This window comes from Copadichromis virginalis, linkage group LG10, assembly GCF_057382275.1.
Source record: "Copadichromis virginalis isolate Kocher_CV1m ecotype Utaka linkage group LG10, C_Virginalis_male_GT1.1, whole genome shotgun sequence".
Taxonomy (NCBI): domain Eukaryota; kingdom Metazoa; phylum Chordata; class Actinopteri; order Cichliformes; family Cichlidae; genus Copadichromis; species Copadichromis virginalis.
In genome coordinates, this window is record NC_140627.1 from 11,405,135 (window position 1) to 11,431,068 (window position 25,934).

At 41.4% G+C, this 25,934-nt stretch overlaps 1 protein-coding gene across 2 annotated transcripts in view; it reads left to right on the plus strand.

Moving 5' to 3' along the window:
* Nucleotides 1–25,934, plus strand: part of gabra3 (gamma-aminobutyric acid type A receptor subunit alpha3) — a 120,429-nt gene that overhangs the window by 31,484 nt on the left and 63,011 nt on the right. The gene's annotated exons all lie outside the window — the stretch shown is intronic.

Sequence of the window (25,934 nt, forward strand, 5' to 3'; positions counted from 1 at the left end):
CTCCCATCTAAATGCACCTAGTGCTGTCTTCACCACTCGTCTAAATTTCACTGACTGCTGAGTTAATTTGCGTTGTGCAGCACAACATAGCTATGATTGTCCATTCACAGCATTTTCACTCCTGCATCCTGTGCATATTTTTTCAGGCTGCGTGTTACGAGTCAGCGAAAAAAGAAAACTCCAGCATGTCTAGGAGTCATTTTAATCATACTCCTTGTAATTTCAAACGCAGAGATTGCACAGGTTGCCTTGTTTGCATTGTTGATAAGGTAGGATGTTATGGCAGGCAGACGCGACGGAGTGTAAATCACTTTAAGATTTTACACGCTAGGAAAGGCTTGCCGAACCTGGAAGAAAGCCGGTCGGGGAAGGAAATCAGAACACTGTGACAGGGATTAGCCCAGTTTGCTTTGTCACTGTGCCACTTGGCTCTTCTTGCTTATTAGGAGCACACAGTGCTTGTAATTACATATATTAAATAGAAATGTGGGACCAGGGGAAGGTGCTGGCCAAGCCTGGCAAGACATCTTTTTACAAGAACCTGTGCCCTGGTCTTAAAGTAGCTTTCAATTCAGCCAGGTTCATACAGTGTATGTAGATCAACAGATCTTTAGTCAGTGATGAACACAGACTAAACTGACTGAAAAAGTGTCCAGACATATAAGACAGAACTTAACTCTAACAGTCAGCTGCACTTGTGCCACATTGTTGTATTTATAAAAAAAAGTTTGACATTTATCTAAATAGATGCAGCAGAACCAGGCAAATTACTTTATTTAAGACATTCTTCTTCTTCATGAAGCTCTGGAGCCTACTTCTTTCAGCCGGCCCAAACACACACGCATGCACACAGTTCTTATTTTGCAAACTTATTGTCTCCAGTAAACAGTGTCTCAGTGACTTCACTGAACGTTTTTCACAGCTGATCTCTGGAGGTGTCACACTACCTCGAGCTAGAGTTTGCATCAAAATTTGTATCCGTACCATAACTCAGTCAAACAGGAGCACGCCGGCGTAACACACATTTTTAGAAAGAGTGTTACCTTTTCTTCTCGAGGTTTTGACTAAACTCCCCTGGTCTTAGAAAACAAGGTGTTCCCTTCATCTGCAGTACTTGGCTAAGACTGATCTAATTTTAAGGTTTACTTCAGTTTAAAAGCATCTGGTGATGGCAGCCATATCTCTATGATCCAAAAGCTCAGGCTGCAGACTATGCTAACGTTTAGTTTCTAACATATCTGATATGAGAGCACATATCCCTTGCATGGCCATCTGGCTTTGAGCACAGCAGCCCTACCCACATGCTGCTGCAGCACTGCCCGAGCAGTCAGAGAAGGTTTTAATGCATGTGCCTGATGTGACACGTGACAGGGACTCACTAAAAATCATCTTCCAGTTATTTCAGACGCAATGTAGCACAGCAGTCTCTGCTTAAAACATTTTTCTTTGGTTTAACTTGTACTACATGAGGCTTCACATTTGCTTATTTGAATAAAGACTTTTTTTATGTGTTGCCTCTCCTGAAATCTAAACCTAAACTGAAAAATGAATTTTTTTTGCATCTGAAAGTAAAAGTATATTTTAATTGTCCATCAAACTTTGGGTATAATCCTCAGACCATGAGCTTGCACATGCTCCCAGAATATCTGCATATCAGCAAAGCTGTTTCTCTCTGAGAACTGCCACCTCCCTGATGCCCACTGATGCTATCAACAAGCTCCAAATCGGCTTTACTACAGTTGAAGCAGGAGACTTTCCTAATGGATTAAGGTGTAACAGACAAATCCTCTATATAAGGATCTGTCATTCTGCACATCAACAAATTTCCTCACCCCACACTGAAAGTCAGGGCATGATTAAGCTGTTATTCCCAGCAATCCATGGACCACATATAAATGAGAAGTCTGCATAATGGCGAAGGTCCATCAGTCCTTCAGCTTGCCTCGCTTCCACTCTGCCTTCCACTTATACAGTCAACGCTTAACAAGTGTCGACAGTCAGGCCATCTTGTTGTCTGTTTTGTTTGTAATCTATTGCCAAGCTTCTGGATAACATGGCACATAATCAATAGCTATAAGAATGAAAGTGCTATATGTACACTTTGCCTGTATATTAGCTCTGAAGTTGCCCAGGCTCTGCTGGCTTTGTAAGCTCATCCCACATGAATTATTTACAGCAGGGCAGAGAGGGGCATCACTTTGAGAAGTGACCAGGTCAACAGTTAACATTCTGTTTCAGTGGTGTTGTCAAGGTTAATGTTTCACGGGTCTGGACAAGGGTAAGGTATTCATGGCGGAACTGCTTTCCTGATTGAATGACCAGCCAAATAGTTTCTCAGAGGAGTCAAAAGAAATAGAAAGTCAGAGGTTTGAGAATCTACTTAATGTCAAATCATAGGTTACCTGTCAAGATTTGCCAATTGTATACACCGCGTTTCCTTTCTAATTTGATTTAATTAGTTGGCTTATCAGTTATTTTGGCTTAGCCAGTGTTATAGGGGCCTCAATCATTTGAACAATTGAGTCACTGGTCAAGTGGTCAAAGAGCACACACACACACACACAGATCTTTTTTCAATCAAGTTTTTCATTGAACATTAACGTCCTTTTTCACATTCAGGGGATTTTTTTAGTTTGTTTGTTAAGCAACTTAACACTGACCTATGAGCCATTCAAGTTTCGACCATAAAAAGGCACTTATGGGATGAAACAGTGTTGTGTCTACACATAATAGAAAACTTGGCAAAGAACCAATGACGTCTCAGGCACTTTTTACCTGAAGCCTTTTTGCAACACACAAGTTCTTTTCCAATTTCTTTAGCTGAAGCTTTAAAAAGGGGAAAAATAGCAGAGTTTGACATGAAGTAGTAATTCTGCACCAAGCTGATTCCCAGAAGTTGATTTATCTCAGCATGATATGCAGTGCATCCTCCAAAAATATGAGGAAACTGAACAAATGGAGGACAAACAAGTGTCAGGCCAAAAAAAACACAATGTACAGCAGATAAACGGTATCTGAAAGTCATGTTGTTAAGAAATATGAAAAATTCAAGTCTGAAATAAATGGTACAATAAATGGACTGGTCCTTTTAAAACACATTTCTACTCTAGCTGAGTACCGTAATCAAAGCGCTTTATACAGCTTGCGTCATTCACAGAAGTTCTTTTTATCTAACATTCACACTCTGATGGATGCATAGACGAACATTTTGGGGTAAGTATCTTGCCTCCAGGAATACTTCGCATGTAGACGTGAGCAGGCAGGGATTAAACCAGCAACCTTCCAATTAGTAGATGACCTGTTCTACCTCCTGAGCTACAGCCACCAATAGTACTTGACAGGTGTAACTTGGCCTTCTGCAGATCCATCTAACATGCAGAAAAAACCTCATCAAAAGTAGTCTCAGGGGAAGGGTGGCTGTCAAGAAGCCATACTTAAGGAAAGGAAGCAGGGAAAAAAATGTATGATAAATTATACAAGAACTAAACTGACAGACAGTGACAGAGGTCTTATGGAGTGATGACTCCAAATTTGAACCTTTTGGTTTAAAATCATTGTCAAAATATGTGGAGGAGGTCAAAAGAGAGGTACAAAAGTGAGTGTCTACAGCTGTAATAGATGTTGAATACAGATTTAGATACAATACATGCTCCGTCATGACAATGATCGCAAACATACTGCCAATGCACTAAAAGCATAGATACATACATAGAAAAACACACAGTGGATCATCTAGATGGAGAACAGAACAAAAAGCACACAGCATCCAAAGACGAGTTTTGAATGTCCTTCTAGAAGCCTGGGGAACTATTCCTGAAAATCTCTTCACCTAGTTCCAGTTTTCCTAGCAAAATATAAAAAATTAAGGCGTGGCTCAAGAGGGAGAGAGAGAAAATTGCAGGGGCAGGGCTGTAGGTCACTTGGACCACAAACCAGCTCAACCACAAACCGTGCCAAACTGGGTCCTTTAAGAGCACCAGCAAGACGCTAATATAGAACTGAACAGGGATCATGGACAAAATATACAGTTAGATCAGGTACAGCATGAAAGGGAAAAAATTTTATTGATCCGTGCTCTAATTACTTTGAAGTTTCAGTCAATTTTATATTGATATACTGAAGATCTGGTCAATAATGTTCCAAGCAACCAATTAGCTGACATCCCCAGCAGGCATGAATCAAAATGAAGACAGAATAGATTTCCCAGTGTCTGTGCAGCTGGGTGTTAGACACAGACCGCTCATTCCTGAAAATGCACAAATGTTGAAAATAATGTGTGATCCTTGTTAAAATGGCCCCTCAGATATTACCAGTTTATAGACTTGTTGGATTCAATTTTGCTTTTGTTGTTTTAACATAACTCTGTGGGTTCTGTTCCTTTCTTTTTGGGAAAAGCTCTGACTCACTTTCAGTGGAGCACAATCATTTTCAGTGCATCCCATATTTTTTGCCACCAGCAACATCCACCCCCGACCCCTTCTGAAGTTGAGTCTGAGTCAGTAAAGCTATGGATAAACAAGCCGTACAGATTAAAATACTTAAACGTAGCGGTGCCTTTGAAATTGTCACGCCGACTCCAGTGTTGTGAACAAAAGATTGCAATAGGTTTTCATGGACTATATAGACGTAGATATACAAAAAAAAAGTGTATAAAAACGTTTTTTTACATCTTATGAGCTAATTTGTATTTTTCATCAAGTGATATGCATCAAAGTTTATTTTTTAGATCATCATCATAACTGCATCTGTGAACTCTGTTCCTCAGAGTACATGGGCTGTTTCAGTTTGAAAGTGATTTTTGTTTTTTTTATTTAGTTATTTTTTTTTTTATTTTATTTTACTCTTCATCTGAAAACACAGTAGAAGTATTACAGTTTACATACTGAATTACACATTATTTGCTTGAAATTTAACAAGCAAACAGGTTCAAATAGCTGTTTGGTCAACAGCCAAAGACTTTATACAAGAAGAGCAGCTTTAGGGTTTGGCTACCAGGGGAGAAGTATGTGGAAGTCAAAGGGAAAAATTTTACTGAAAAAAAAAAAAACCTAATGCAAAGAATAGTTTATGGTGAACGAGGCAGGAATAAATAGCAATCGGGAGAAATACATATATACAAAACAAGAGAAATGCAAACAAGACAGGAGGAGCTGGCGATGGCCTCCAGGGATGGCAGAGGGCTTTCTTTACCAGGGCATTTATAATGAGAGGAGATTGAACCTGTCTGTGCCTCCTGAAGTCCATTATGAGTTCTTTTGTTTTAAGCAGAGGTGGGAGCAAGTCATTGTTTTGCAAGTCTCAAGTAAGTCTCAAGTCTTTATCCTCAAGTCTCAAGTCAAGTCTCAAGTAATGTCAGGCAAGTCAGAGTCGAGTCTCAAGTCACTGGTGTAAAAGTCCGAGTCAAGTCACAAGTCTGAAATTTTGAATTTCAAGTCCTTTCGAGTCTTTAAAAAAAAAAACGAAAAAATAATGTTGCAGTTATGCTAAATGTAAATATTAGACCATGTAATTTTTAAATCTGTGTTTTTCTCAACACATGACAAAATAGTGAACTTAGAAAATATACACAAATTGTGAAATTGCACCTCTTTAAAATGCAGCTCAATTAAACTTAGCTCCAAGAATAATTTTCACCGACAGTTCTGAGATAAGCTGCATGTTATTCTTGGATGCGGTTGTAGGACCAGCTTTAAAATCGCATGACAAAAATATCATACATATTAAAAAAAACTGCATCACCAACGTAGCCTGGACAACATTTGCTAGTTAGATGAAGTCAGCTATCTCATTGTAGCATATTTATATGCATATTTATAAGTATACGGTTCTTGGAGTGAGTGCATACACTCATGAAGTTTAGTAACTTCAGGTCACTGCAACAAGCCCAGGTACAGTTTACCGCCGGATGGGTGCAGGACCTTGAAATGCACCGTGTAGAACGAAAGACCATCGTACCCAGGGCCGGCCCGTGGCATAGGCCGTATAGGCAAATGCTAAGGGCGCTGTCCATCAGGGGGCGCCACGCCAGTGCCACAAATGTTGAAAAAAAAAAAAAAAAAAAGTTGGTACTATTATTTCTAAATACAAAAAATAATCCCACGTTAATGAAAATGCAAAGTAAAGCTTATTTAATAGAAATATTATTTGTTACAACATTACACTACACTGCTGATGTAGGGGGGCGCCACCTAAAATCTTGCCTAGGGCGCCAGATTGGTTAGGGCCGTTTCTGATCGTACCTATCATAAGTTTACCAGTCTCACAAATTGTCTTCATAAATACACATTCGTTAACCGTTTATTAATAGGACCTTTGAGCTCAAGGGTAATTAATTAGTAGTGGAAATAATTTCTGGTACGCGTTACAGAAATGTAGCAGTGACAATAATATTGTATGCTGTAATCGTACTGGGCAATTAGTGATACAAAAAACCTGTTTTATCCTGTGAATAAAAGTATATGTTTTTGTCAATGTACCATAATAACAGAAGCGAAACGCAATATTGTGTCAGGACAATTTACTATTTATGCACAATAAACACAGGAGCATAGCGCGACAATTTCAGTTCAGCGCCAGACTTGCTTGTAACCTATATCACTAATTATGTTATGAAAATGACGTATTAACTACTAAAAAACACTGACCTTCGTGTAAATGCTTGGAGCAGACTAACCTGTGAGCTGGAGTGTTCTGGGACGTTATATTTGATCTTCGAATGGCTGCAATCCAGGCCATCCGTCGCGTCTTTGTTACTTCGGAAACATGGCTCGAACAATTTCTCTTCAACGACGTAATCCGATAACAACCGATCTCTTTACCCGTCAGCTTCCCGTGGCTGTCATGCGACCGGCTATTGCAGTTAATAATACAACAGCTTCTTGACATTTTTGTGTTTCTTTTTATCGCTGTGTTACTGATTTCAATTGAAAGCCTGCGTGCGCTAGTACCTCTTGCCACGAGTTCCCAGAATCCTTTGCGGTTCTACCCCTGAATGACGTCACATTTTCAATCTCTATATAATATGCATGTTAAATTTTATATTTGGGGTGAAATATCAAGTCTTTTCAAGTAAACCGGTTCAAGTCCAATTCAAGTCCCAAGTCATTGGTGTAAAAGTCCAAGTCAAGTCACAAGTCTTACAACATTTTTTCAAGTCAAGTCTAAAGTCATAAAATTAATGACTCGAGTCTGACTCGAGTCAAAGTCATGTGACTCGAGTCCACACCTCTGGTTTTAAGAACGTTCAGCTTCAGGTTATTTTCTAAGCACCAGTGGGACAAGTTCTCTACCTCCATGTACGATGTCTTATCCCCATCGGAGATGAGCCCACCCACAGTGGTGTCATCGGCATACTTGACAATGACGTTGGTTGGATGGGTTGGTGTACAGTCAGGGCAGGCCGATTGAGGCCAGTTGGTTAGGAAGTCCTTGATCCAGGATCAGGTGGCGGGGGGATCTGAAGGTGGTCCAGTTTGGTGGTGAGGATGTCTGTGATATTTCTTTATCACAAAATCAAAGGGAGCACAGTATCTTTTGCTTTCAAATTCAGTTACCACAGAATCATTTTTAATTATCTAAAAATAATTATCAGCAAGCTCATAACTTGCTCACATATTAAGTTTTACTCTCATTAATATTAATGTGATATTTACCTTATAGTAAAACTTAAGCTACGTTCACACTGCAGGCGAAAGTGCATCAAATCCTGCTTTTCTGACCCTATGCGACCCATATCCGATCATGGTATGACAGTTTGAACAGCACAAATCTGATATTTTGAAATCCGATCTGGGTCACTTTCATATGTGGTACTGAATCCGATACATATCTGATGTTTTAGAAAGCGACTGCTGTTTGAATGGTCAACATTAAATCCGTCTTTTACGTCACTGACACAAGACAAAAGGCAATTATCAGCGCCGGAGAAGACAAACAAGAAAGCATGGCGGCGGACACTGGAGACGGAGCGAGTCAGTGGACTTGATTAGCATGTGGGGAGACAGTTCTATTCAAGCTAAACAACTCTGTGTCCATATATGCCTCTGCACGGAGGTAGCAGCCACTACTCCAAACAAAGCCATTGTTAAAGCACGGGCTCTCTTTTTTTCTCAGTGTCCTTTTTTCTCTAATTAATTTGTCAAAATTCTCTCGGTTACGACTGTGCAGAAATCGATAGACTGCTGCAACAACACCTACTAGCTCTGTAGCCACCATTTTTACTTCCGGAAACAGAGCGCGTTGTCTGCGACGTTTTCTTTTGCACATGCGGGGCCGCTCTGAGGGCCATGAACCGTTCACACTAGAGCTGTTTGCTTTCACATTTTATTTGCAGTGTGAACAACCAGACAAAAAAATCGGATTTGATCAAAAAATTGGAATTGAGCATTAAGGCCTGCAGTGTGAACGTAGCCTTAGTGTTCCTGAAATATTCCTGCAGCTCACTTGAATTTTGGTCTAAACGTGGTAAAAATGTTTAACACAGTCTGCAGAAAGATGAACAAAATACAATGGTGCTACTAGGTCTTATGCATGAGCATCACTATAATGTTTTGGATGAGGTCATGTTGATCTGGAATAAAGTGGAAATATTATTCCAAGGTGCCTTATGTTGTCATTATGCATTACAGTTGTATATTTGGAGAACAGTGTGTGGTTTTTACAAATGCATTTTTGATATGTGGGTTGGACTTGATGCATGAAGACCTTATAAATGTACATATTTTTTCGTGTTTTGAGTCTGTCTTTTCTACGTATTGTAGTGAAATCTGTTTTAACAGCCAACAAGGGGGCAAACAGAATGTGCGTAAGGTGTGTAATATTTAAAATCTTGCATCTATTTACCACTAATAAAGTGCTATTTTTACCACAGCCCTACACCTTCAAGACATCTCAATATATTGACTGTTTATAAGGCTGATACGATACGACACTTGAAATTGAATTTAAGACGAGAACATCTGTGTGTTCAGTTTTCCGTTCAGTCAGAGCTGTGCACATTTATTCTTGTTATATCACAGGAAAAGATTCATAAAATATGGGAGCCGGTGTCGTTCTGGTTATAATTAGCTATGGGAGACTACATGTCTTTAGGAATTTCTTTTTAAATGACTTGCAGATTTAAATGTGGTCAAGATTTTGTATCCACATGATGGGCTCAATGACTATATGGGAAACTACAGTGACTGGCTAGTTAAAGCTGTGCAGCAGGAAGCAATTTTTCCTTAAAGAGTGAAAAAACACATATTGCTGACTATTAGATTATTAATCGATTACATAGCACTTCCTTCCTTCCTTCAGCTGCAGTTGTACCGGTAGCTTTAGCACATGTGGTGTCGCAGGTGGTGGTGTGATGTACACCACCAGGTTGTCACATCTCATTGAAATCGGCAAGCACAATGTTGCCTGGAAGCTTTAGACAGCATCCAGGTGTGCCAGTTGATCTGGGTTTACAGTCCACTTCCCATTTTTTTTATTTTCTCATTAACCAGCTGGTGCCCATTCTTCAGACGTAACATATTTCTGTACAAATTACTTTGTACAGCAGATGGAAACAGACTTTTTTGTTTTTGTTTTTTAAGCATTAAGCGAAAAGAATAGAGACTTCTTCATAATTCATTTAGAGGGATGGGAATCAAGATCTGGTTCTTATAGAGAATCAGCTGATTTTACTTTGGGTCCCAGGGGAGGAAAATAGTGGCGCAGTTACAGCGTGGATATAGATGCATATAGATATAAATATTTTTATTTGGCTGAATATTTTCTATAACCAAGATATGTACAACTTCTTTTCCTATCACATTCAAGAGCTCATAGTGCAGATTTAACCTACATAGTTATTTAACGTTCTTAACAAATTCAGTAAGTTAATCAACAGAAACTTACTATACAAGTAAGTTTTCATAGTATCTGAAGTACTTTTTTACAGGTGACAATATGCAGCATTTTCAGGCTTGATAACATAGCTCAAACATTATCATTTTATTATTAGCCGAAGCCCCTAACCAGTACCTAGTACCTTAAAGATGACTTAATAGAAAACTAATATGGCTCCAGGTTATTACTAATAGTTAAACAACTAAGGTCAGTATTCCATCAAGGTCATGAAAAGTGTTTAACACTTCAATGTTACTGAACTTTTGAAATTCTTCCTAAAATGTTGTTCAGTGTTGTGGACGTCAACTTTAGCTGCTAATGAGGGGCGGAGCTGTGTGTCTATCTGTCTGCAGTGGTTGTGTGTGAAGTTGTCAACTGGAGGGCGTGAAGAAGTTGTTGGTATAAATACTGCTGCAAATGAATATCTAATCTGAATTTTTGGTATCAAGTTGTATTTTGTTGTTTGTTTGTTTTTTGGACAATGCTACATTGGGTAGGTCCTCCTTGTGACGCTAGCAGCAGAGTAGGGCTTGTAGGGATCCAACTTGCTTTTTTGTGCACATGCCAAAGGAGCTTGATCGTGCTGCCACCCAGACCAGTTTCTTGAGGAATGATTTTCTGTTGTACCAACCACTCAACTTGGGTTAAAACAGGAACTAAAACAATTATGGGGATTCTTCTATAGTTTTCTGCAGAACATCTCCTCTTTCACAGCTGTTACACTAAATCTGTCACGGACCCAGTTCCAGGGATTCGGGGTCCGTGAGCAGTGTGGACTACTATTGTAGTTATTATTATTATTATTATTATTATTATCATTATTGTGGTTGTTGTTATTATGGTTGTGTCTGCTGTCCTGTTTTTCCGTGTTGGTGTACTGTCAGGTGTTTAGGGGTGTGTGCTTGTGTATGTGAGGGTGCGGTCGTGGCAGGCACTTTTAGGCCTGGTGGGTGTGGCCCTGCCAGCTGACCGGTCCCACCCAGGAATCCACACACACCTGGCGCCGATCAAGCCTCGTCAGAGGAGCTTCAAAACAGTGTGGCTGAGAGCTCCTCGACGCTGGATCGTTGAGTGACTTCCCGAGGAATTGTGGCGACCAGGAGGCAGCACACGGACAGTACACAGGGAACGGAGACAGAGCACGGAGCACGGGATAAAGGAGAAGACATGGAACGGGAGTTGGGATCGCACGGGGAATTTATTGTTGTTTGGATTGTCACCACTGTAAATAAACGCACTGCCTTCAGCGCCAAGTCCTGCATTTTGGGTCCTCATTTCTCACATCCCCACGGTCTGCCAGCCAGACCATGACAAAATCTGGGATTTACCTAATTTACTACCTGTGCTCCTGGATTGATACATCATAGAAATTCTACACAAATGAGACCAACTTGCTTCCAGCTTCGTGACTTTTGCCCAGCCCACTTGGCTGTTTTATGTGACAGATTGCAAAACTTTGCAGGCACATTGCAAGCCAACATAACTCTAGTGGCATGCTGCAGGCTTTCATGCACAGAAACGGCAAAGATGAGAAAAAAAAACTATGTAATATATCAAACTCCCTGACAGGTGGCATTCTAATGAGATCATCAGGGTCACTTCAGCTGTCAGTGGTTCTAATGTTGGAGTTTATTGGTACAAACACTGAATAAAACAGGACTTGATCGATCTATTAATTGAATACTGAAAAAAAGTACATAATGGATATTTTAATTAATAAAGGTATGATAACGATGATAATCTTTGGGTGTAGCATTATTTCGAAAACTCGCATCACATGTTTAAGTTCAGCCAACATCAGGACATCAATGGCCTCCTTCAGAAAAAAATAATGAGACATTTTTTCATCTTACTCTTAAAGACAAATTAGTTTGATTTTCAAATTAAGAGTCCATGATTTCATTTCTAATTCTCAAATGGACGTGAGTACTGCAGATGTGCGATTGTGCGCACGGAAGGTCAGTTGAATGTCCTGGATGTTGCAGTGTAGCTGCTGTGACTGACTCACTGACCACAGGCTTTTACCGCAGGAGCTATTCTGCCAACACCCATGAAAAATGTCACGTCAGATGGTAAATTTTTGCTTCACACATTTACCTTCAACACATGATTGGATATATTGTAATAGATGACACAGTAGTGAATAGTATATACTAGTTCAATAACATTTACATTTTTAGAGGTCGGAAGATGTTTGTTTCTGCTGGAGGCAGCTAAAAACAGAGAGGGGGATATCAAGTTGAAAAGAGAGTAAGGCGGGAGAACATGTGATTCTGAGATGGAAAACGATGAAAGGATAACACTTCTGTCAAGGAAGAGAAAAAGTGCCGTTCCAGTGATTTCACCTCGCCGTCAGATGGAGATACATATGTTGGTCATAAAAGCTGCAAGATTCTGCTGTGTATACTCTTTAAAGATGGATTCCTAATCAGTAAATCATGACAATCTAAGAAACGTAAAAAGAAATAGACACCCATTTCTTTGCTAGAAATTCCATGGATTGCGACATGTATGACCGAGATTTTAGGTGTAGACTTTACTGCAAAGCGTGCTCCCATGAAATTAATTCTCTTGTAGCTGCAATATATTCAGAAAGAAACTGTGAAGTAATTCTGAATTTAAAGGTGGGAATTGTCATCTAGATCCTAGATGGCACCCAAACGCATATCTAGGATTAAAAATAAAATGAAAATGCCATATTTTCTGCACTATAAGGCACACTTAAAGTCCTTTAATTTTCTCAAAAATCGACAGTGCGCCTTATAATCCGGTGCGCCTTATGTATGAATTCTGGTTGTGCTTACTGACCTCAAACCGATTTTATGTGGTCAAAAATCTGTCAAAAAATGTTTAGTCTTTCATCTTTCATCTTTACTGAAATGATCAGTGTTGCTGCAGGAGTAACAATTAATTTTAACATCCGTTAACGTTAGCAGGAAGTTAGCTTGCTAGTTTCCACTTAAACATGATATATCATGTTCTGACTGAGAGATTTCTAAAAAAAATTAAAAAGTACAGCTCTGCTATCACTTCCAACATAAATAAATACAGAAAACTAAAAAGCAGTGACTTTTGTAGGGTTACTGAAGTTGGGCTAGCTGGTATATAATGATGTGCTACGTGATTGCTAGCGACACAGCTATGTTAGCATAACATAAACACAGTGAAGCTGGAGGATGAAAGCTAGCTTTTTTCCACTTGATAAAAGTTAACATAAGGGTTCACTAAGATAGGAGCAAATGCAATCACATAGCAGGATGCTGTAAACAGACCAAACTTCAGTCAGGAGAACAACTGAAATAATTCATCCACAATACAAGGTTACTCATTAATATACTACAACAGGGGTAGGCAACCTTTCTGATGACGAGTGCCATCTAAAATTTCCTCAGAAGTCAGTGTGTTATATGATTGCATTAGCAATAAATTTAATAACACTCTATATTAACAGTTACACAATATAGAGAACCACTTTATAGAATTATATTTATTTGCAGATGTTGGCAGCTATCAGCGAAGTTATCAGCTATTTTGAAACAAAAGAAAGACACTTTTTATCCATAACAAGAATTCCATAACAGCAAATGAACTGTACAACAGAAAATGCAAATGCTATTTATGGTCTCCTCACAACAATCATAAGAAAAATAAACTGAGCCAATATGGCATGTTTGTTAATACACTCGGATCTCTGGTCTCCCACTGAGAGACACAGGTCTCCGAGTGTCCAGCATTCAGACGGCTACCTGAAGACACTCATGTGAGAGAAAATCTGCTCACACAGATATGTAGAGCCAAATACTGTCAATAGGGCCTCTGCAATGCTCTGAAGACAGTTAAACTTGTCAGGTAGTGATGTTCAGCAGGTGAAAATGTAAGCTCCATGAGCACACACAGCTGTAGATTCCAGCTGCTTCGATGTTGCATTAACTGGCATTAACTGAGCCAGTTAATGCGAGACAAGTCTAGCTGCTCATTAAAGCTTTCTGGTTTGATCAGAAAATAAAACATTGGTCCATACACCTGAAAGTCCCAAAAACGCATTGTGAATTCTGTCTCGAATCTACAGATGTATCCGTGTATTTCTTCCTTCCCTTATAACTTCCCTTCAACTCATTCATGTCACCTAAAAGGTAAACCTGTTTCTCCATCACCTGTTCAGCTCTGATGATTCAGTAAGGACATCTCCTGGTTTCATCTGCATGTTTCCCTCCCACCTGATAACCAAACCAACATCATGACCAGCAGCTTTTACAGCTGTGGCTCCAGCAAACATCAACTGATACTGGAAATTAATGTTAAATAAATTCTAACAACAGCTGATCAAGCTTAAACGTGCTGCTGTAGTTTAACGCGACCTCCGGCGGTTTCCTCTTTCTGGCGAAAAGTGGGCGATAAACAAACGAGAGAAAAGCCGATCAGCTGATCATTGAACGGTTTCATGATTGAAGTAGAAACAGGAGAGGGAGGGGGAGAGAATGACAGAAGACGAGGCAGCTGTGCAGTGTAAAGACACAGAATAACTCCAGCTTTGTGTCAAGACGAAACGCGTAATATTTTCTCTGAATACGGGACGATTCTGTCTTTTTACGGGACGGTTGGCAACTCTACTAACTAACCTTATGAATAAAATAAAGTTCACTATCAGTAACATCATAGCACCGACCCAGCTGTATAGAAACTCCATCATGCTAGCTAGTACGCAGTACGAGTTATTGTAACTGACTGTAAAAAGTCAGCACAATGAAAATAAACTACCCCTAAACTTGGTTTATATCTGACCCAGATAAACTGCAGGTCATAACCTCTTACCTGAAATTCAGTTCACCTGACACTCGGACCAGCGGCCGCCTCGGGTCTCTCCTCCTCCTGCCTCCCCGGGTCTCTCCTCCTCTTGCCTCCCCTTTCCCTCATCCACCTGCTGGCCTCCACCACTTGCTAATGTTACTGAATCTGTGGAAGCTCCGCGATAGCCACCACCAAACAACTGAGTTATTTTTACACACCGGCCAGCATCTGGCCAATCCACAACCTTTCATTGTTTATACCGTTACAAAAAAAAAAATCATCGGCCCATAAAAACGGAAAATCACCATTGGGCATACCGGGCATTTGCCATTAGCCCAGCTATGGTCGTGCCAGCTGTGGCACGCGCGCCTGGGGTTGCCGACCCCTGTACTACAACAACATGTGAATGGAGCAGCTGCGAAAGAATTTAACGTAATGAATCAATGGTATGGAAGTGGAGGAAACGCATCCAAAATTTGCCGTTTTTTATTCCGCGGGTGCTCTCTAAGTGTAACCCTCAAAAGTTTCGGGAGTCGGCTGCACTTTGGTATACAGATAAGTTCATGGTCGACTCTTTTCCTGTGAATGCAAAATAAGCTCAAACCATAGCCCCTCCACCACCGTGCTTGACAGTTGTAGTGCTGTGTATTATGGCCAAACAGCTGTACTTTGTCTCGCTTGCCTAAAGGACATTGTTCCAGAAGCTTTGTGATTTGTTCAGGTGAATTTTGCAATGGCTGCTACTTACTGTTTTTAATTCCCATGGAAGCAGAAATGATGTGCTTAGACTCCGAGATCTCTCTTTTTCACACGACTGCTGTAATCATGTTTCATAATGAAGACTAATAGTTTGTCAGTTGTTTATGTTTTTTCTTGGAGAGTAATTTGCAAAATCCAGATATTACATATTTTGCAAGCAGAGAGTTAGGGATTAGGGTTACTTAGATGTGAGAGGGTTAAAGTTGTAATTGATATCTTCATTGCTGCTGATGGTGCTGGTAGAGCTTTTGTAATCCCCGATGAAATCAGTAGTGCAGGTGAAACTCTGGGCCTCCAAAGCAGATTGGTGTCGCAACACATTTCAGATCATATCTCTACGTTAGATAATTTCCTCCTGTTGTAAGGAGTTGTTACACCAAAGCATATATCTATTGTGGTGGCATACTTCCAAATAAAGCATCCAAGGCTTTCCTCTTGCAATGTCTCATCACTACTGGAGTATTAAAGCACGTGTTACTTTAAATTCAGTATGGTATAACCTTGCTGTGGATCTCTGCATGGAGTCCAAATCTGATTAGACTCAAATAGCTGTTATGACAGCAATACTGAACTATGCTGACCTTGCTCTCATTATTTTTGAGATTTCATTTCTCTGGCTTTTCTTTTTCGCTGCAACTCGATCATTTCTGATTAGTCAGTTTTTTGTCTGCGAGCTGAACGGACACCAGAAAGACATTTCTCTGCCCTCTCGCCGACCTTGGTTGTCATGGCACTGAATTAAAGCTAGTTACAGATCAAGGACAACAAGAGAGGCGAAAACTGTTAAATTCCAAGATCAAGTAAGTCAGAGGCTTTTACAGCGATGGACTGGGGAATTCAGACTGTGTGTGGGATGACGAAGCAAGATGAATGTGTGTACTGAATGGAAAGAGGAGCTAGTTTTTCTAAAAATGAGCAACTACTAGCTGAAACATACACCTGCTGTACACTTAAAGAAATTACATATTAATGGTTTTAACTCCTATCATAGTATAATATACGTGTAGCTTTTATTTCTGGTGACAGAAATGTCACATACATACAGTGGGGCAAAAAAGTATTTAGTCAGCCACCGATTGTGCAAGTTCCCCCACCTAAAATGATGACAGAGGTCAGTAATTTGCACCAGAGGTACACTTCAACTGTGAGAGACAGAATGTGAAAAAAAAATCCATGAATTCACATGGTAGGATTTGTAAAGAATTTATTCGTAAATTAGGGTGGAAAATAAGTATTTGGTCACCTCAAACAAGGAAAATCTCTGGCTCTCACAGACCTGTAACGTCTTCTGTAAGAAGCTTTTCTGTCCCCCACTCGTTACCTGTATGAATGGCACCTATTTGAACTCATCATCTGTATAAAAGACACCTGTCCACAGCCTCAAACAGTCAGACTCCAAACTCCGCCATGGCCAAGACCAAAGAGCTTTCGAAGGACACCAGGAAAAGTATTGTAGACCTGCACCAGACTGGGAAGAGTGAATCTACAATAGGCAAGCAGGTTGGTGTGAAAAAATCAACTGTGGGAGCAATCATCAGAAAATGGAAGACATACAAGACCACTGATAATCTCCCTTGATCTGGGGCTCCACGCAAGATCTCATCCCGTGGGGTCAAAATGATCATGAGAACAGTGAGCAAAGATCCCAGAACCACACGGGGGGACCTGGTGAATGACCTGCAGAGAGCTGGGACCAAAGTAACAAAGGTCACCATCAGTAACACACTACAACGGCAGGGAATCAAATCCCACAGTGCCAGACGTGTTCCGCTGCTGAAGCCAGTGCATGTCCAGGCCCGTCTGAAGTTTGCCAGAGAGCACATGGATGATACAGCAGAGGATTGGGAGAATGTCATGTGGTCAGATGAAACCAAAGTAGAACTTTTGGTATAAACTCAACTCGTCGTGTTTGGAGGAAGAAGAATACTGAGTTGCATCCCAAGAACACATACCTACTGTGAAGCATGGGGGTGGAAACATCATGCTACGGGGCTGTTTTTCTGCCAAGGGGACAGGACGACTGATCCGTGTTAAGGACAGAATGAATGGGGCCATGTATCGTGAGATTTTGAGCCAAAACCTCCTTCCATCAGTGAGAACTTTGAAGATGAAACGAGGCTGGGTCTTCCAACATGACAATGATCCAAAACACACCGCCCGGGCAACAAAGGAGTGGCTCCGTAAGAAGCATTTGAAAGTCCTGGAGTGGCCTAGCCAGTCTCCAGACCTCAACCCCATAGAAAATCTGTGGCGGGAGTTGAAAGCCCGTGTTGCTCGGCGACAGCCCCAAAACATCACTGCTCTCGAGAAGATCTGCATGGAGGAATGGGCCAAAATACCAGCTACTGTGTGTGCAAACCTGGTAAAGACCTATAGTAGACGTTTGACCTCTGTTATTGCCAACAAAGGTTATGTTACAAAGTATTGAGTTGTATTTTTGTTATTGGCCAAATACTTATTTTCCACCCTAATTTACGAATAAATTCTTTACAAATCCTACCATGTGGATTCATGGATTTTTTTTTCACATTCTGTCTCTCACAGTTGAAGTGTACCTCTGGTGCAAATTACTGACCTCTGTCATCATTTTAGGTGGGGGAACTTGCACAATCGGTGGCTGACTAAATACTTTTTTGCCCCACTGTATTTCTGTGCAAATCTGGGACTGCAAACTTCCAAAAATACCGATGACACAGCAACCACAAGAGACAGAACAATTTTCGACAAATCTGATGGTAGTACAGCTGGAAATTAACGTTTTTCAATTGATTTTATTTTCCTCTTCTTGTTCTTCTGTCTGAACAGATTGTGCCACAGTCTCCAACTTTAAGCCTAATGGTAATCAATGGGCTGAGGAGGCTCCAAATTGGCCTGCTCCTGTTTCTTTAGTGTTAAACAGATGTTGGGAAGAATTGCTGGACATGCCTGTCATTAATGCTGAACAATTATTGAAAACCTTTTTCCAAAGGTTTCTTTCACTCTTCTGCTCTGAGTGAAAAACTCAATGTAAATCTCCCGACATCGTATGAAATCTGTAGCAGTTTCTCATAAGTCAATACAGTGATATAAAGCTCAGAGGAAATGTTCCCAGTGGACACATAACCTAAGTTGGCATCTACTCCAAACACACACTAGAAAAGTATGTCCAGTACTAAAAATGTCCCCGAGGTGCCTGCCTTAAAAAGAGTGCCTGGTGTGGCATACTTGGTAAAAGGCCTAGGGGGGGCTAACTGAGAAAATACTGGAGGGACTCCAGCCCAGCTGCCAGGGGAGTGCCTGGAGTTCCTGTGGGAAGAGCGCCATAAGAAACTGCATAGGGAAAGATTCAAGGTTTAGTAGAAAGATGATTGGATGAGATGGACTGTAAGAGGAAAATTTATCAGGCTGCATGGTATAAAAAGTCTAGGAATTTAGCACATAATAAGTCCGACATTCTTATTTCTTTGAATCTTAACCAATGCACTGGATGCACAATATGATCGCACTTATAACTGTAATGATGGTAGGAACTGGTACTTATATAGTATAAATATGTCATTAAAAAAAAGGTGTTATTGTAAAATGGATTCTTTGTACAGGGAGTGAGTGTGTGCACAACAATTTCACAGCATCTGAAATGATAAGTATCAGGGACCAAGCAGTAAGGCATAAAGGACACAGGTGTTTAATTTAAAAAAAAGGGGTTTTATTGACCCCAAAATATGAAAATATATTTAACAAAGCCAAAAAACTTAAACAGGCAGACCAATAAAAGAGGTCAACTCAATAAACTAAACTCAAGATAACAATTAACAAACCCTGAAACAAACATAAGACAAACTGACCTGCTGAAATGACACAGGGGGAACATAAATACTGGTTTAGCTAAACCAAATGACACATACAGAGGGAAAACAAAATGGCTGCCGTATAACCAACTAATACAAAACAATTAAACAAACTTGAAACACCCCCCAGGCAATGAAGCATGTGGTGCTATCCAATTAGGCTGTCAGTGGTACTTCAGCCTCCCAGTCCTTTGCCACACCTTTAGCCAGACAGGAGGAGAAGCCAAACCCCAGGTAACTCAAACAAAGAAAGATGTATTAATATAACATAAAACAGAACTTTGACCTTGCAGTGTTAATATGTGTGCACACCATATAAACATTGGAAGGTGCGATGGAAAAATAAATAAATTTAATAAAGAAACAACATTGAACAATAAGTAGAATATATTTAAAGTAGTGACTGCAAAGTAAACTAAAGTGGCGGTGAGGTGTGGAGCTTACCATGTGTGGCTTGCCATCACAATGAGAAAAATGCTCCCAAAGAAAGTGATGGACAACAAGAACACCGTTAGCACGGCCAAAAGGCCTTTTGTCATTCTGATGTGTTTAAACGCCTGTTTATCACATTTTCAAACAGTTTCCACTCCAACAGATTCTGAACTTCTTTGACTAGCTCCTCTCAAACACTTCAACTACAGTGAGTGAAAGATGTGAGAAATCTTGGCCTAGAGGAATGACTGCAGATGAGACATTTGCAGTCGGGCAAAGGTACCGTTTGATATTACCCAAAGCACTTCACCCCCACCCTCCTACTTCAGCTTCTCTCTGGTGCATATTATCTGCTTAAACCAGGCGAGTGGATGACAGAATAAAGACGCAAGCAAAGAAAAATCAGTCACATTGAAAAGGCTATGAATGATACAAGGCAAGGGACAATATACTGCATAATGCCACGCCGGATAATATTATCAATATATTGTTGGTAGATGTGGCAAGAATATGAGTGGGAGGATCTGGTGAGGAAGATTAGTTATAATGTAAAGGTTATCTCATGCATAAATGCAAACTTTAAATTCAAAATTTATTGACAAAAGGCCTGTAGAAATCTCTTCCCATCATGCCTTCTTCCCAGGAAGATGGAAATATTTGTCTTCATATGTTTAAATTAATTAATTAATCAGTCCCTCCCATAGCTGCAGTCAAGAAAAATGATCAGCTTCCAGTATATCTTTTCTCCCAAAGCTCCAAGCAGCTTCACTAATCCCCTCCATTCGATTTGAGTCGCCTTTGGCTCTCAGCGGCAAGACAGCGAGAAGTTCAGCGGGTGCGTCGTCAGGCCACTTTGGATATCAGGATTCTTATCAGTCATCCGGCAGCTCTCACGTCAACTCAGATTGGGTGACGCACATTTGAGATAGAGACAAGGTAGTTGGACGAGGATGCTGTGGCATTTCCTGAGGTGCCCACTTGGAATTCAGACTGTATGAGCAGTAACAGCAGCAGCAGCCAAATGCTTAAGAGATTAAAAATTTGTTGGAATGGAAGTTAATCAACGAGACCGTTTGTTTGTTCCTTCCTTTTCTCCTGTTCTATTATCAGGGTTCAACAGCTTTTCAAGCCGCTAACTTTAAAAGGGTGCTCTCGGTAATATACGAATGATGCAGCACTACAATAGGTGCGTCAAATCCACATGTACTGCTTTAATATGAGCTGTAGAGTGCTGCATTTACTGTCCAATATATATTGTAATTCTCCAGTGTACAAGTATGTATTCACTATGTGCACAGGAACAAAAATCATGCCCTTCTTTCTTCATTTAAAAACAATCCAAGGGCACACACTGTTGGGGATTAACATATGAAACACAATTTATGAAGTCCATTGCAAGTACTAGTGTGAAAAGCATTGCACTGTTGTTATTACAATGTAATCTACCAGGAATGAGCATCTATGTGACATCTTTCCAGTTGTTGCCTCCTCCTGTTCCATCAAATGTTAAAGGGGACCCGTTCTGCTCTTTTCCAGCAATATATTTTTTTTATTTTGGGACTCCACTAGAGTAGCTTTGCATAATTTACTTTTAAAGCTGCAGATAGAAAAAAGAAAAACCTTTTATTTAACTGATACTGGCCCTTTATGCAGCTCTCTAAAAGATGACTTTCTTCTGATTGACTGACTGCAGAAAAATAGGCTCCTCTTCCTGCTGCTGTGGAGGTTTCAAACTGTTCCTGGCAACTAATTTGTTTGTTAAGGCAAGATAGATCTATGCTTTCATGCTATTTACACCTAGCTTTTGACCCTATCATCTCAATGTCGCAGCAGAAATCAGACCAACATTTTTCACATCTTCTATCATCCAATTCTGGTGGAATCACTGTGTGAACAGTAGCCTCAGTTTCCTGTTTTTAGCTGACAGGACTGGCAGTTGGGTTTGAATATCAAGACAAGACATTTGTCTTTAAGTGATTTAATGTTGCTTCTACCTCAAAATTCCAGAATAGCTCAGTAGGTATAGTGTTTGCCCCATGATCAGAAGTTCGAGGGTTCAAATCCACTGAACGGCTACCCTGAGGTACCCTTGAGCAAGGTAACGTTTCTACACACTGCTTCCTGGGCTCTGGGGTGAATTTGATGTCTGTGAAATATACAGACAAAAACTTTGGCCGTTAATATGTATTAATGTAGCTTGCCATCACCAGTGTGTGAATGGGTGGATGACTGGATATGTAAAGCGCTTTGGGGTCCTTAGGGACTAGTAAAAGCGCTATATAAATACAGGCCATTTACCATTTACCATTTAATATCAGCCACGGCCAAAAGTAGAAAAAAATAGTTGGAAAGTAGTTCCTTAGAGCAATTCAATTAGATTTTATTCATACAGCTCCAAAAAACAACAACAGCCACCTTTATATTGCAATACTCGATATTGTAAAGCTAAGACTCAGAGAGAACCCCAACAATCAGACGAACCCCTATGGGCAAGCATTTGGGAATGGTGGGAAGGAAAAACCTGCTACTTTAAATTTTGCCTGTGTTTAATATGAACATCCACCATTGTAACAGAATCGATGACAGTAAGGAAAAGCAAATAGGTCCATCTATTTTGTATTCTTCAGCGCACTCTGCTTCATTGCTAGACAAGTCACATTCTTGTTAATGAAAAGGCTGGTTTTTTGTTTGTTTTTAAATGGGGTTCAACATGGATTTGGTTTGTTTAGCTGTGTTTAGGTCAAAGCTACTGAGAACCTTCAGGAGAACAAAGCATTTTCAGAGGTGACTCATGCTGCACAAGTGGGTGTAACCTGAAGGTTCAATGAATAAAATCCTCACAATTTTTCCAGCGGCCTCACCTTTCTGACCCTTCTCTCTAATAAAACCACCGAAGCTCATTGCCTCACACTTGAGATTTGCCCCTCACTGTCTTCACAGACATCCTGTTTGAAATGAGGATGCATCACACTGAGGAAGTGACGGGGCGTTTAAGTTGGTGGTAGGTGTATAGCAGTAAATCTTCAAATCCAATCACAACTTTTCTCTAAAATCTGATTTGGTTACCTTTTCCTCTGGCCAGCCCCGATGTAACCTCAGAGCTCCTTTAGCTGGTAATGAAATTCAGTCCCTGTTGTGTGTACAGCGAAGATTTAATCAAATAGTTTGAAACTGCTTTATATATTCAGCATCCTGAGGCTGTGGGATAAAATAACTGGCCCCACAAAACGAGGCAGATCCGTCACCGAGCGAAGCACACATTTGCACACAACAGCACACTTGAACTTTAGCTTCCACAATTACTCCTCTTCACTAAGGTTTATTTGCCATCACTCTGTCAGCTCATGAAGCACCTTCATCTCTTCCTGCCACCCGAACAGCTCTCATTACCGCTCACTTCCCTCCAGCCTTGCTGCTCATTCCACACCTTCTGGCTGCCAGCAGGCACCAGCATGCCCTGGGAGACCAACACTACATCTCTTCCCTGGCCAAGAGTGCAATCCTTCACCTGTCAGACTGGTTCAGTGCACTAACCTTGGATTGGCGCCAGTCCACTCACTCAGTGCATGCCCGTTCCACTAACTCAGACTGCTGGGCCCACACGCATTTTGTTCCCACCACCAGCCCAGCGAGTCTGCTTCTTCTTCTCAGGGTGTCAGTCATCCATGTACGACGCTAACACTACAGCAGAAAGTGACCACATCGAGGTTAGCTTTCACAAACAATATGGTGTGCCACTAAAAGTATCAAAGGCCTTTGATGTTTAGTCCCTTTCATTTCAGCTGAGGAATATTGGAAATCAGGGATGCCCTTCAGAAATGGGACTAAGTAATAATTAATTAAAGAGACGCCTTTTACAGAACATTGCTAATTAAGAAACTTTCACAGGATAACATTTAAATCCATAGTGTCTACTACAGAAAGTAAACTTCCCAAAAAGTTTACGCATATATGATTAGGTTAGAAACTTGCCCCTCCAGCTGCCTCCCTCTTCCCGCTCCACCACAACCACCCACACATGCAGGGCCTTGGAGTAGGGGTATGTCACCAGGGTGCAGAGGAGGCTACCCCCCCCCCCTCTGTCCCCTTCTGGCTGCCTCTGCCTCAATTTTATCCCACAACTTAGACATTCACATTACTCACACTCTCATTACACATACATATAGGATCTTGGGGGTGGGCACGATACACGGAGTCCAAAGTACCATCAGGGTGTACACCCCACCCCTGGCATCGTTGCCTACCTCTCAATTTTAAATACACGTAGACATTGAGGGCTAGCAGGAGGGACCATGCGCTTACCTGCTGCTCTCTGGCAGGTAGCTCCATGCCCTCCTGGGTTTTAAATGCACCTTAGAACACACATGCATCAACATTACAATGAGCGGGTGGAGGGAGGTTTGGAGTCTTCTCTCACCCCCATTCTCTGCGACCTGCTGGAGCAGGGGGGCTAGGAGGAGGAGTTGGCCGTCCGACTGCGGTCTGGAGTGTGGAGCCTTCCTGCTGCTGCGGAGTCGGGGCGGTCTGCCTCCCCCCACCGCAGGGAAAAGGGAAACACCACCTGGGTCTGGGTGCAGTTCCCCCCTCCAGGGGCGGGGGCACCTAGACCCGGTTTGTAGAGTACGCTTGGGGAGTGTGATCGTGTGTACAACGTCTCTTTATGTCTGTCTCCACGTTGGTTGAGTGTGGAGTAAGTGCATATGAGAGCATGAGGGTGGGAATGGATGTTTGTATATGTGTGTGCCTGTATTTCTGTGTCTATATGTCAGGTTGGGTGTCAGGCGCCACCTCTCTGGGGACATCTCAGGCCCTCCAAGGTTTGGAGGCCTATCTCCCCCTACCACCACTTCCCCTGCCAGTGGCGGACCCCCTCAGACATCGGTGCGTTGGTGGTTCTTTGTGTCCGGGGATGGGCGTCCAGGTACACACCGGCTCACTCCTTGGCGGCCACTTATCGGGGCCTGGAGCCTGGGGCTCGCTCGGGCCACTTCGGAGGTGGGGTGCCCCCGGCCTCTCGGCCTGGGGCTCGGTCACTCAGGCACGGCTGGCTGCCGGCGGAGCTCACGGGCGCGTCACTGCAACTCCCCCTGGCTTCTGCTCCGCGGCTGCTGAGTGAGCCCTCATCTGGGACTCTCCTCAGCTCTTTCCGGGACAGTGGCGCAGCTGCCCCTCTGTTGGTCTTCCTTGGTCTCTTGTGTTCTGGGGGCCTCTGGAAGTCTGGAGTTTTGATCTCCTCCATACCTGCTTCACGCCCTGGAGGACGGGGCTGTGGCCCCCCCACACCCTCTAGCAGATTATTACATGAAGGAACCTTTTAAAAAACAAAAAACAAACGCGTCCATGCTCACAGGTGTACACACGGGTGATCACACCCACAAACTACACCCTTTTTGGCTCCTATCTCAAAGCACACTGTGTTCTGTTGATCTTATGTGCTGCACAATAATGTTTAACATTTAGTATTTACTGTCATATTCCCATATATCATTGTGATGTTGTTTATTCTATTACTCTTGTTCTCTTCTGCTTGTTTTCTTTTTTCTTTCTCAGCAGGTGATCCAGGTGATTGATATATGCATTTTTTTTTCTCTGCCCGTTCTGTTGGTTTTTGTTTTTTGCCCTTCTCCCCCGTCCCTCTTCTCAGCTGTTTCTCTTTCCCTCTTTCTTTCTCCCCTTCTTTCCCCCAGTCAAGTCTGTCCCGTATTCAGCAAGTGAAAATAAAATAAACAATAAAAGGTGAATCAAATGGACCATTACGGCAAGGCTGGGATGGTCAGTTTGGTAAAGTAAATCCGTTGGGCATCTTTCTTTGCCTTTAGACAACAATTCTGATGGCAAAAGAGCCAAACGGGACAGGCCAAAAAAAAAAAAAAAAAGAAACTTTTCCTTGTGCTCCAGGAGGCAGAATACCCTTGATTTAATACCCGTGTTTATCCCATCTAATGATGCCATCAGAAAATATGCCACCAGCAGCTTGGTTTTAATGCGCTCTCCTGCCTTGTACTGCAACCATGGAAGTGACAAAACAGCCAATTTAAATTCCAAATTAAAGCTTTCTCTGCAAAAGTACTCAGTCAAAATCTAAGCCAAAAATCCAAACTAAATTAAAGTGATTAAATATTATAATTTAGGCTTTAAATATTTTAAAACTATGGTAACACCAACCTCAGGTTAACGGCGTGCACCATTCGCCGCTCCAGTGAGTCGGCGTTTTTGATATCATTAATTTGGTGACAAATGCTGCAGCGTTGGGTT